The sequence below is a fragment of the Amblyomma americanum genome, chromosome 9 (genome assembly GCF_052857255.1).
Source record: "Amblyomma americanum isolate KBUSLIRL-KWMA chromosome 9, ASM5285725v1, whole genome shotgun sequence".
Lineage (NCBI taxonomy): Eukaryota > Metazoa > Arthropoda > Arachnida > Ixodida > Ixodidae > Amblyomma > Amblyomma americanum.
Genome location: NC_135505.1, coordinates 93,561,122 through 93,572,860, shown reverse-complemented (window position 1 = coordinate 93,572,860; position 11,739 = coordinate 93,561,122). Strand labels below are relative to the sequence as shown.

At 46.7% G+C, this 11,739-nt stretch overlaps 1 pseudogene; it reads right to left on the bottom strand.

The window, feature by feature from the left end:
• Window positions 1–337: 337 nt before the first annotated feature.
• On the bottom strand, window positions 338–3,917 carry LOC144103510 (uncharacterized; annotated as a pseudogene).
• Between the last annotated feature and the right edge of the window lie 7,822 nt (window positions 3,918–11,739).

Genomic DNA, 11,739 nt, shown 5'->3' with positions numbered 1-11,739 from the left:
ATGTTTCTTCAAGGCTTTCTGTTGCCGGGCCTTTGCGTAAGGCGCTCTTTACCGTCCGCACAAACCTTTCAGCCAGTCCATTGCTGCTCGGGTGATAAGCAGAAGTGAAAACTTGCCGAACAGCGTGCTCTTTCATGAACGCTTCGAGCTCTGACGATGTGAATTGTGCGCCTTTATCACTTACAACTGTCTCCGGCACGCCATATCGAGCGAACAAACCGCGTAATCTTGCCATGGTTCCTTGCGCGGACGCACATGTCATGAGTACACCTCTGGCCATTTTGAATGCGCGTCTACGGCCACTAGCAGCATACGATTACGGAATGGGCTCCCAAAGTCAATATGGACACGTGACCATGGACGCGTAGGCCACGACCACGGGTGCAATGACGTCTTTTGTGACATGTTGCGCTGCTGCAGGCATGACATGCAGTGTCTCACTTGATTTTCGAGGTGTTTGTCCACGGATGGCCACCATACGTAGCTTCGGGCGAGTTCCTTGCTTTGTGCGATACCTGGATGTCCCTGGTGTAGCTCCTCCGAAACTGGATGTTGTAGCGTTGGTGGCACAACTCGCATTCCATGCATCAGGCATCCTTCGTGGACAGTCAGTTCACTGCGTCTGTCAAAGTAGGGTTCCAACGGTTTATCAACATGCGAAGGCCACCCTTTCTTGGTGAAGTTCAAGACTAGGCTGAGAACAGGATCACGAGCTGTGTGGCGGCGGCTGCGTTTTTTATGGAGGAAAAACGCTAAGGCGCCCGTGTGCTGTGCGATGTCAGTGCACGTTAAAGATCCCCAGGTGGTCAAAATTATTCCGGAGCCCTCCACTACGGCACCTATTTCTTCTTTCTCTCCCTCCCTTATCCCTTCCCATACGGCGCGGTTCAGGTGTCCAACGATATATGAGACAGATACTGCGCCATTTCCTTTCCCCAAAAACCAATTATTATTAGCTGTGTGGCGCGCGATTTCTTTTCTTGTCACAGGAAGCGATGCCAAGCGAAGCGCATAAAATGTAGAAGCGTAGCAGACTGGGCGAGTTGGTGTTCCATGGTAACAATACAATTTCAAACAGCGCTAGACAACAGGACCAGAAAGAGGAGGAGACAAACACGGCGCTGAACTTGCAACTGATTTATTTGAAGCAAGAAGTCAATTTATACATACAAGCACGGGCGCACACGCACCAGGTCGTACAGAGAAGATCAGATACACACTCACCAAAATGCCACCATACACACGTGGTGTAACTGCCTTGCAATCTACCCTTTATGCAGCAATGACATTTCTTTCGCTGACAAGACTAAAGACGTTTTGCTAACGTAGCCATTAGATTTTCTGGTGATATGGAATGCTTCGGCGACTTCTCTGGTGGTCTTGTCACAATGAAAAAATAACAATTCTGTATCGTCAAAGAAAGGTACACATTTACAAAAACTACAATGCTTTGCCAGGTCAGTGTCTTTTTTTCTCCAATGAATTGGCATGCTCCATTAGTCTAATGTTAATGCAACATTAGACTAATGGAGCATGATACAGAATTGTTATTTTTTCAATGTGACAAGACCACCAGAGAAGTCGCCGAAGCATTCCATATCACCAGAAAATCTAATGGCTGCGTTAGCAAAACGTCTTTAGTCTTGTCAGCGAAGGAAATATCATTGCTGCATAAAGGGTAGATTGCAAGGCAGTTACACCACGTGTGTATGGTGGCATTTTGGTGAGTGTGTATCTGATCTTCTTTGTATGACCTGGCGCGTGTGCGCCCGTGCTTGTATGTATAAATTGACTTCCTGCTTCAAATAAATCAGTTGCAAGTTCAGCGCCGTGTTTGTCTCCTCTTTCTGGTCCTGTTGTCTAGCGCATAAAATGTCTCTCGTGTTGTGGCTGACTTTCGGTAGACAAGGTTACACTTGTAAGCTAAAAGCGTTGAAGCCCACCGTTGTAGTCTTGCGGCAGCTGTTGCTGGGATGCCGCTCTTTGATCGAAGAATTGTTTGTAGCGGCTTATGGTCAGTGGTTAAGGTAAATTGCCGACCACAAATATAGAAATGAAATTGCTTGATACCAAAAACTAGGCCAAGCGCCTCCTTCTCAATCTGGCTATAATTCTCTTCTGCCTTTGATAGAGTCCTGGAAGCGTAAGTAATTGGTCTTACCGTGTTCTTTCATAACGTGCGATAACACGGCGCCGAGACCATGCGCAGACGCATCGCACGACAGCTGCAACGGTAGTGCCGGGTCGTTGCGCGCAATCACTTCGGCTGATGACAACACTGCTTTGATGGCTTGAAATGAGTCCTCGCATTTTCGGTCCCATGAACAAGAGATGTCCTTCTGTAACAATCTGTGGAAGGGCTTTGCAAGCGTTGCCACTCGCGGCGTAAACTTGCCCTAGTAGTTAATGAGACCAAGTAGGGAGTGCAGCTCTGCCACATTAGTAGGTGCCGGGGCTTTCAGGAGAGGTTCAACTTTTTCGTTGGTTGGCTTGACGTCAGTCTTACTGATAACATGCCCAAGATACTGAAGGCTTTCCTTGAAAAACTCATTTTTGGCTCTTGACTCGGGCACCTTTTCGCACTAGTGTTTGAAACACAGCTTCAGGATTTCTTAGGTGCTCTTCGGAAGTAGCTCCTGTCACAAAAATGTCGTCTAGATAACATATTACTCCTGGCGGTCCCTTCAATTTGTTATCCACAATACGCTGAAACAACGTAGGTCCTGAGGAGACTACAAAGGGTAGCCTGTTTACAGCAAACAGGTCTTTATGCCTATTCAACGTGAGAGGCTTTTTAGAATACTCCGACAGTTCCGCTTGTTGGTAGTCTCCGTTTAGATCCAGCTTCGAAAAGTATACCGCCCTCCGTCAAGTGCGCCTAGTATCTCATCAAGCCTAGGGAGAGGGTACTGCTCTGTGTGTAAAACAGGGTTCAGAGTCGTCTTGTAATATCCGCACATACGTATTGTTCTGTCCTTTTTAACAACCGGCACGATTGGTGTGGCAAACTCGCTAGTACAAACTTGCGTAATGACACCCATCCCCTCTAGCTTTCGCAGCTTTCTCCACTGCTGAACGTAGTGCGAAAGGCAAGTTTCTAGCTCTGAGAAACTTCGGACGTTTTTCCTTAAGAAATAAGGAAGCTTGCTCACCTATTCTGCCAAGGGTGTCGTCAAAAATGGTGCTATATTTGTCTAAGAGTACTTTCAGTCGCGTGTCATAGCTCTCTTGGCTTGCGTCAAGGTGCGAATAGTTGCATAGCTTGTGTAAACTGCAGATTTCGTCCCAGTCCAAGCGCAAAGTTTCGAGCCACTCGCGGCTATAGAAGAGATGGTCCGCCGTAGTCTACGACGTACAACGGAAGGTCATCGACTTGATCTTTGTACCTTACGGCTGCTTTGAACACACCTCAGGGGTGGACAACTTCTCCTGTGTACGTTTTCAGTCGTATAGTCCCGTCGGGTGGAGTTTTAAATGCGGTCTAAGTCTCTTGAACTGTTGGCTTGATATTAATAACACCGTAGCGCCTGTGTCTAACTCCGTACGCAAGGGTACACCTTGAATTTCGGCGTCGACGGTAATGGGACGCCGGGTTTTCCGAGACAGCATCTGGACGTTTCCCGTGTCATCACTTTCAAGAGTGCGCATCCACTTCCTTGAACTCGTTGGCTTCTGCTTGGGACCACGGCAGGCACGTTGAACGTGGCCTTTCTTGCCGCAATTCTTGCACTTATCTGCGTGCGATATGCAGACAGGCGCGGGAAAAATACTTGTCAGAGCCGCAGCGATAGCACTCGAAAGAATGCTTTCTTTGGGCTGAGCCTTCAGCGCTCATTTAGTGAAAGTCGTCGACAGCTTCTCTAGCGAGCTCTTCCTGAACATTTTTCTTAGCTTCTCCTAAAGCAAGTGCACGCTCAATGGCTATTTGGAATGTCAGCGTTTTGTCTTCGGCAATTAAGTGTCGCTGAATGTCGGTGCGGAATAAACCGCACACAAATCTTTCACGAAGCGATTCGTCCAAAAAGGTGCCGAATTCATAGGTCTGAGCGAGTTTTCTGAGCTCGGCTACGTACTGTGCGATACTTTCATGATGCAGCTGACATCTTCTGTGAAGTTTCGCTCGCTCTCAGATCACCGACTCTCTCGGGGTGAAGTGATTGCGAAGCAATTCAGTTAGTGCCTTGAAGGTCTTTTCCGACGGCTTATTTGGTGCAGTCAAAGATTTCAAGAGGCTGTACGACTTCGGCCCAATGACGCTTAGCAAAGCATGCACCTTGAGGTCTTCCTGAATTTTGTCCACCGCGAAAAAGGAAATTAGGCGTTCTTCGTAAGATAGCCAGTCACTCACAGTTTCATCGAAGGCTTCTACTTGACCAATCTGACTGGAGGCTGCCATCTCGGACGTCCTGTCTTTTGTCGTAGGTGCGGTTGAATCCAGCATGGATCTTCAGACTGTTGCCTCGGTACTTCGTTCGCGCAGCTTAAGCGCTTTTTTCCTGCGTCTTGCCTTGCTTCCGCCATCCTCGTCGCTAGTTGTGGTGTTCGCGGGTCCCGGCGAGGATGAAGCGATAATAAGGCTGCGTAGTACTTTACTGGGCGACAGGTCGGACGCTTTCTGGCTGCGCTCATGCAGGTGCTCGCTTTTTGTAGAGCTACTGCTGACGTCACTTGGCGCGTCACTTATCACGCTGGTGACATCAGTCTTGTATTGTAGGGGGCGAGACCCACTAGGGGCCTCTACCCGAGCACCTCTCTGTACATATACATAAAATGGATGCTTTTCACCACCACCACCTCCTCCGCGGAGCGGCAGAGTGGTACAGAGGGAGGTAGATTAGTCTTCAAGTTTAGGGAGGTAGATTAGTCTTCAAGTTTAGTAAGGAAAAATCTGCAGTCATGATATTTAATGATAAGGGTGGCGAGCATAGAATACAGGACTTCACGCTAGAAGTAGTGGATGAGTGCAAGTATCTTGGGGTGTGGATAAGAGCTGTACTGAGTATCTGACAGAGCATGAAAAATATGTAGTGAATAAAGCTACAGTTGGAATGCAGCTGTCATGAAAATAGGACCCTGTGGAATCACAATAGGTGTGAAATGGTTAGAGGGATCTGGAAAGGGGTGATGGTTCCTAGTCTGAGTTTCGGCAATGCGGTCTTCTGCATGAGACCAGATCAAGCAAGGTTAGAAATAAACAACGCGGCGTAGGGAGGCTAGCTTTGGGAGCACATGGAAGGCAGTACATCAAATCAGGGGGTACAGGGTGATATGGGGTGGGCGTCGTTCGGGAGCAGAAAAGCTAGCAGTAAGGTAGCGTTTGAGGAGCGAATGAGAAAAATAGTGTAAAAGCAGTGGGCTAAGAAAGTTTCCAGATACATAAGAAATGCTGACACGAAATGGAGAAAGCGAACTGGAAAATTGTCAAGCAAATACCTGGACAAGAGCAGGGGGCAAATCAGCAATTATCGGTTAAGAAAAAGGTTAAAGAAACAGAGAGAGCTGTGTGGAAAACAGGGATGCTGACGAGATCGGCACTGGGAACATACAGGATTTTTAAGCAGGAAATTGCCAAATAAAATATCTATGATAATTGTGGGGAAAGCTCTTTGTTGTTTGAGGCCAGGACGGGAGTTTTGCGGACTAAGACAGGTACCACGAGATAGACACGTGGTGCGGTTCTTGCGGAGAGGAGGAGGAAACGGCTGAACACTTGATAACTTTCTGTAAAGGGCTTCACCCTGCAGTGGAAAGCAGCGGCGCTGATTTATTGAAAGCATTGGGGTTTAAGGACAGTGAAGGAAAAGTAGATTTTAAGCAAGTAGAAGTAACCAAGCGAATGTTATCAGATTGGTGGCCACAAGACAAGAGTAAAATTTAACTAGTCATGGCTAGGTGCCTTGAACCCCCGTCCGATTTAAAGGGTTCAGCCTTATCCATCCATCCATCCATCCATCCATCCATCCATCCATCCATCCATCCATCCATCCATCCATCCATCCATCCATCCATCCATCCATCCATCCATCCATCCATCCATCCATCCATCCATCCATCCATCCATCCATCCATCCATCCATCCATCCATCCATCCATCCATCCATCCATCCGTCCGTCCGTCCGTCCGTCCGTCCGTCCGTCCGTCCGTCCGTCCGTCCTAGTGAATGCTTGGTGCCCTCGACACCTCTATGGTGCTCAATGGCATGACTGCCTCTATGGTGACCCCGCACAAGTGATGGAAAGACTATTTCAGGAAGCTGGCTACATAAGGGCAATAGCAATAGCACAGCAAGTGCTGATCGTGGTGTGCACAGTACTGGAGGTGCTAGGACAGAATGTGTAAGGGTAGGAGCAGAGATCGGCTGGCGCCTGGCGTGCCGTGCCGTACTTTTTAGGGGGACCACGGCAGCTCCGGGCGTAGGGTAGTGGAAGAGCCCAACATAATGGACACTGGGAGGTCCAGGAAAAAAGCTACGAAAATAAATTTAACACCAGGGTCCGTTACATATATATAGGTACATTCAAGGGGGTAGAAAGGTAGCGAAATGGTTAGAAATAGAACAGTGGTTAAAGGACGATTAAATGAGTGTGATATTCTCTGTGCGAAATACACCTCAGGAATCTAGAAGATCCACCGTTTATAGATGACTATGTTTGGGAAGGGTAGCACAGAACAACGGAGAAGGTGGGAGGGGCTGGTATATCAAGGAACAAAGTGGCAAAGAGTAAAACCAACTTTCAAAGAACACCTCTGGGTATAAGAAACAATCGCCGGTTAAAGGGCATGCTGGGGTATAGTTTATTTAAGAACTTGTAGGGGATACATGCAGGCTAGAAAACAGGAATCGACGATATAAAACAGTTTGGAGACGGTGCCGGTATTATTCTGTTGGGCGCACATTGACCACCGCGAGGATCTGGATGGATACACAGATTTTAACGGAAAGTTAAAGCTAGACTTCTGTGAGCGGCGCAGCCTACTTACTCTAAATAGAGAAGCTGAATGTCAGGGACAAATCACGTGGTAATTGCGTAACAGGCAGACCGGGCAGACGACAACTGACTACGGCCATTGAAGGACTATGCTGTTGCCTAATGTCACAGGGAATCTATAGCAAGTTCGCAAAAACAGAAATAAATCGATGAGGGTGAGTACAGTCTGAGAAGTGATTAGTCTGCAGACGGGAGTCGTGATCGAAAGAGAACTGCAGAAAAGATAAAAATGGAAAACAGAATTAGAGGGGTCATACGACACTATTTTTCAGGCTCAAGCTGATTATTGCATTTTGGCTGCAAAGGTGGCACAGTAATTATGGCGCTCGGCTGGCGATCCGAAAGACGCGGGTTCAATCCCGGCCGCGGCGCTCGAATTTCGATGGAGGCGAGATTCTGGAGGTCCGTGTACTGTGTGATGTCAGTGCACGTTAAAGAACCCCAGGTTACAGTGAGCTAGTTCACTGTACCCAGGTGGCCGAAATTTCAGGAGCCCTACACTAGGGCGTCCCTCATATAGCATGAGTCGCTCTGGGGCGTTAATTGGTTGGTTTTTTGGGGAAAGGAAATGGCGCAGTATCTGTCTCATATATCGTTGGACACCTGAACCGTTAAACCCCCATAAACTGATCTATACCGAACTTTATTGCATTTTGTTCACTCTGCATCTCGGAACAAGTGGGCAAAACATGAGCTCGTTTGGTGCAGCGAGAAATTTGTAATTGAATTTTTAAAGTTCAACCATGTGGCAAACAGGCAACACTGGCGCGCTCGTGATCCATTACGACTATGATTACGACATAAACAGATGGTCACGTGTTTGCTCGCGACTGAACGACCTATGAAGTCCTTCCTGCAGGGAACGACTGAAGTATAACTGAACTGCGCACTGCGCGTAGTGAGCGTAGGGGAATGGGTAGTTCGGCGGGAGCGCATAATACTTTGGGCGCAGCGGCGTCGTCTGCTTATAGTCGCAGCAGCCCCCCCCCCCCCCCCCCCCCACCCGTCTCAACTGCATACACTAAAATCAGATTTCTGACAAATTTTTTAATTCTAGGAGGACTTTATCAGTGGGGATGAGCTAGTTGGCTTTGTATCCATAGTCGTAAAGCATTTCGTTTGATTACTCAATATATATATATATATATATATATATATATATATATATATATATATATATATATATATATATATATATATATATATATATATATATATATATATACAGACAACGTAAAGGAAATGAGGGGCTCGTTTGACAAACATAACAAGGAAGCGAACAGTCACGGAAACGAAGGGGCATAGGGGAATGTTTTATATCTTTTTTTTATTTGTAGTGCCAATCAATCGGTTTAAAGAAAATTACTTATAAAGCAGCAGAAAAAACACCCATGCCGCCGGTGGGATCCGAACCCACGACCTCCAAAAATCGCGTCCGGTGCTCATACCAACTGAGCTACGGCGACGGCTGTCCAATCTGCTGCTCTCGTGGGTATTTATGTTTACTGCGTGTGAGCGAGCCTTGAGAGTGTTCACCAGCGCCACCCTCGACCATAGCGGTGGACGTAGCACGTCCTGTTATACCGCGAGTGTGACGTAGAACGTCAATTAACGGCGAGGGCGGAAACTGTGCGAGAGCCCTCTTATGCTACCTATGGCAACAAGACTGCCAGAGCCGAGACCCCTGTTAAGCTATTAGCAGACAACGTAAATATATATATATATATATATATATATATATATATATATATATATATATATATATATATATTATATATATATATATATATATATATATATATATATATATATATATATATATATATATATATATATATATATATATATATATTCATTTCCCAGTAGAAGTTGTTGACTGTCTGTGACCCCTCTTGAAAACCAAGTAAACTGTGCGCAAACTTTTTGAATGCAGTCGGTCATTCCTGGCTTGTAAATCTTTATAAAGCTGCCTATATTTCTATATTTCTTGCATATATTGCAGCTTTGAATAGTGCAAAATCAGAAAAAAATATTAGCTAGAAATATAGTTCTGTATGCAAATAAAGCATAATTAATCAATAAATAACAATACGAACTCGAAGTCTTGTCCCGTCCAACTGAAAAAAAAAAGTTCCGAAGTCCCTGCTCAATGGGCATGGGTGCTCTTCAGTCGCGCGAAGACCATTGCAAGAATCAACACCTGCAACTCATTCGCGTTGTGTCGAGCTCTCATTATGAGACGTTTAGACGCGATACGCGGAGTGCGTGTGATCGAAAGTTGAACACAGGTCGTCCTTTTCAGATGCCAATCACCCGCACTACGTGCCGGCATCTCGCGCCAAAAAATATATATATATATAAAACAGCTGCTGCCAGTCGCCTTCTGAGTTCACAGCGAGGCACCTAAAGCGACGTTTGAAGCAACAGTGGACTCTGGTAGTAGAACATACGCCGTATAGTTTTTTTCTCTCTATTTGCACTTTCGCGAGCTTCAACAAGTGTGTCTTTTCAGCACCGGTTCTAGAAAGCGATTAAACGTCGCCAGGATCTCGACAAAGCCACGCAGTGTTATTTCCCAGATTGCCTGAATTTTCCCATTGCAGGTCGATGAGAACTTGGCGAAAACAGCAATGCCACACCAAAAGCCACTGAAAGCAGAATAGATGCGCACTTGAATGCAAATTTTAAAATATAAGAAACGGAATGAATTATAATGTTTATCTTTGCCAATCGGGCAAACGTAAATTTCGTTGGAAGCTCGAGGAAAACGTCTGTGTATGCGCTAGTGCAGCTTTCCAAAAAAAGAAAGAAAAAAGGAGCATTCTTGCTCACCTTACCGGTGGAGCGAGACCTTGACTCCTGCCACAAATGTCTATTTAATCAAGCAGAATGAAGTATTTAAATTCTCAGCGCACTGGACAAAGTTTCAAAGAACAGACATCGCATTAGCCTCGTTCTAAGTAGCTGCATTACTTAAGTGCCCAGTAATGCTCCGCGTCACTCCGGAAGTGGCTGGAAGAAAAAAAAAGGAAGCATATCACAAGGTTCGCCACGCGAAAAAGCTGCTTTGCATGCTTCGCGTCGTCGTTTATACTTCTTGCACTTAGCAATCGGGTATGCCGCATCATCCCAGAAGTTGAGATTGTAGACGATAAATTTTCCCCGTGCTTTCTCGGTTTTATTTATTCAGTCAACGTAGTCGCCCGCCGTAGCCGCCCTCATTCTTGTTGTCAATTATAGTCGGGTACAACTCAAGAACGCGGCGGCAAATGCCCCTCGAAGGATCCCATCCAACCAATGGCGCACACTGATTCTCTTCCTTCACCGATTCTCGCTCTCTGCCCCTTGACCAATCCCATTGGACTTGCTAGGGTGGAATCGCAGGGGTATTTGACTGATGAAAGGGGAATAACCATGGCTCATTCGGATTAACCACGGCGTAATGGACATCGGTGGACGCCATTGGCTCCAGGGTCCCCTTTGAGGGGCATCTGCTGCTTGGTTCTTGATTTGTATCCGGCTAGGGGAGGGCAACCTGGGACTCACGAGAACTATGGTCCCTTCCAGTAAAGGCACCAACAGCTCGGGATGCTACCGCATTGCGTTTTAACGCGTTAGGCCCGTTTCGCGTGCATGCGATTTTCGCCTGCGACACTGCGAATTCTGTCGCTCTGCGACTGGGGAAGCCCGTCGTTCTAGCCGCAGACGGCTTGCGATGAAGTTCCGTTCGGTTGGTATTCAGTCGCAGCGTCGGTGCGTTCGCTCTGCGACTGACCAATGGGGAGCGCCGAGACGGCGTGCGACGTGCGGTCACGTGGGAGCCGTTGCCGTGGTGGAAGCAAAGCTGTTTATTTTAATCAAAACGTACGAAATATTCCCTCAACAGCATCTAAAAATTCGGTGTTTCTAACATCATCAACACATTTCGTGCACCGTTTCTGTCGCGTTTAATCATGGGTTACCTATGCAAATATCGAGCTACCTTGTCTGTCCCTCCGACCGAATTCGCTGGGTACGCGTTGCATGTGAAAGCACTGGCCTAAAATCGCACTGCGGCGTCACCGACTAGGCCGACTATTTTCGTTCTAGTCGCAGCATGTGAAACGGGCCTTAACATCAAGGCAATCTGGCCTCGCCGAGGGCGAAAAATCCATGAAAAATATCCAGATGGGCCACCTAGGTCACGTGACCTTGCAGCGTCATCACAGCCTGTCCACCAGATTGTGAAAAGTCACCAGACGTCTCCCAGGGATCTACGAATGTTTTTTATTTGATTTATTACATACTGAAGACCTTTGGGTCCAAGCAGAGGGGCATTAGTATATATACAAATAAAAATGAGCAAGACAGGAACAAACAAGTACACATTTATACAATTTTTAGTCACACTGCAGTCAGCAAACCATGGTTCCAATCCGATACAGTCCGATGAAAAAAGGAAAATTTAAACGCATCAGTTCGAGCATAATAGGGTGTGACTGAGTCAGGATGATGATGTCTTGTGAGGCGCGTTAATGCAGGCGTGAGTAGAGAATGGAAGTATAGAATGACCAATTCTGCATATATGGGCATTAACCCAATTTTTTATTTGTTTCAGCAGCAATAAACGCCGCTCGTGTCACCACATAGTCGTATTCCTTTGTTCCCAAGAGCACACACTGCGCGCCGTGGTCGGTTTGCCGCAGTTGCGCTTAAGATCACGAGGTGGGGTTAGTGGCCTGACTGCCTGCAACGGGACGATACACACAC